The sequence below is a fragment of the Orycteropus afer genome, unplaced genomic scaffold, assembly GCF_000298275.1.
Source record: "Orycteropus afer afer isolate SDZICR_OR568_19922 unplaced genomic scaffold, OryAfe1.0 scaffold00209, whole genome shotgun sequence".
NCBI lineage: Eukaryota > Metazoa > Chordata > Mammalia > Tubulidentata > Orycteropodidae > Orycteropus > Orycteropus afer.
The window spans coordinates 975,090-976,309 of record NW_006921796.1 but is presented as its reverse complement, the minus strand read 5'-3'; the positions used below and the strand labels follow the sequence as shown (position 1 = coordinate 976,309).

Here is a 1,220-nt window from a genome sequence, read left to right as displayed (position 1 = left end):
AAACTTAACTACCACAGACACATTGTAAAAGATGTGAGCATTGTGATTTTACCTCATGCCTACATCTATCTCCCCATCTCACATCACGGGGCGTAGCCTTTGTGTCTATGCTGCCTGAGGTCAGGAGCTCTGCTTGCCAGTCTTCGGATTACCCACAGCTCCTGTTGGCTTCTCATGGAACAGGTGCTCTTTACAGTGTTTAATGACCAAGGAAAACACAGTGTGTGCTCTACTGCTGATGTGCAAGGAGGATTTCTTTACCAAAGACGCGTATTTCTCAGTTCATTTGGTTTTCACAACTTCCCATCCTCATATTCTTTACACTTAATCTTCAGTAACAAAAAAGGCCATTACACCCTCTCCTCACTTACTATCTTGTTACCTAACATTTCGCATTTATGACAGTAGTAAAAAAAAATCTGATTATTCTGTGCATTAATGATGTGTCTGGTAGTAAGGAACACCAAGGAAGAATGCGAGACGAATGCTGGTTGTGATGTTAAAGTTATGTCAGCTTGGCCGGGCCATTATTCCTAGTGGTTTGGCAGTTATGTAATGATGGAATTTGGCAGTTAAAATATAACTCTGCAGTTATGTCATGATGTAGTCATCCTCCACTTTGTGATCTGATGTGGTCATCCTCTATTTTTGCATAACACCAATCTTAACTACTAGTCTTTGGAAACTAACTATGAGAAGAAGGTATATCCTAATAGCCTAGTTAGTTGGAGTGGCTACTAAGGCAAAGAAGGTGAGTGCAAGGTTGACTACAACTTTATTTGTAGAGAGGAACAAGCTAGGTTATCCAAAGCACGCTTTCTTCATAGTTCTATCATGTCAGACTCTTGGGAATTAGGAGCATTCTGAGAAGAATCCCAGAATGACAGTTTACCAAAGGATATCTTGTCTTGTTTGTGCTCAGACATCTTCAGAGTTACAAGTATTTGGGGAAATGGACCTGAGAAAACTGTGTAAGTTAGTGTTTCCCAAACCTAGCTGCAAATTAGAAATTTCTGGGTGCAAAAGGGACAAGGAGATGGCATTTTCTGACCTTCTTTAGCTTCACAAGAGGAAGACAGTATCAGCAGCAGCAGCCCGAGGTTTACTGCTATGAGGCCAGACATGCTGTCACCCTCCAGCCTTTTATCAATTCTAACAACCAACCAGCCCTGCCACGGCACTTAGTATTTCTCTGCTGGGTTTGATAATTCATTGCATGG

The 1,220-nt window shown here is 41.6% G+C and overlaps 1 protein-coding gene across 1 annotated transcript in view; it reads left to right on the top strand.

Moving 5' to 3' along the window:
* Window positions 1-1,220, top strand: part of PWP1 (PWP1 homolog, endonuclein) — a 26,586-nt gene that overhangs the window by 13,152 nt on the left and 12,214 nt on the right. The window lies entirely within an intron of this gene.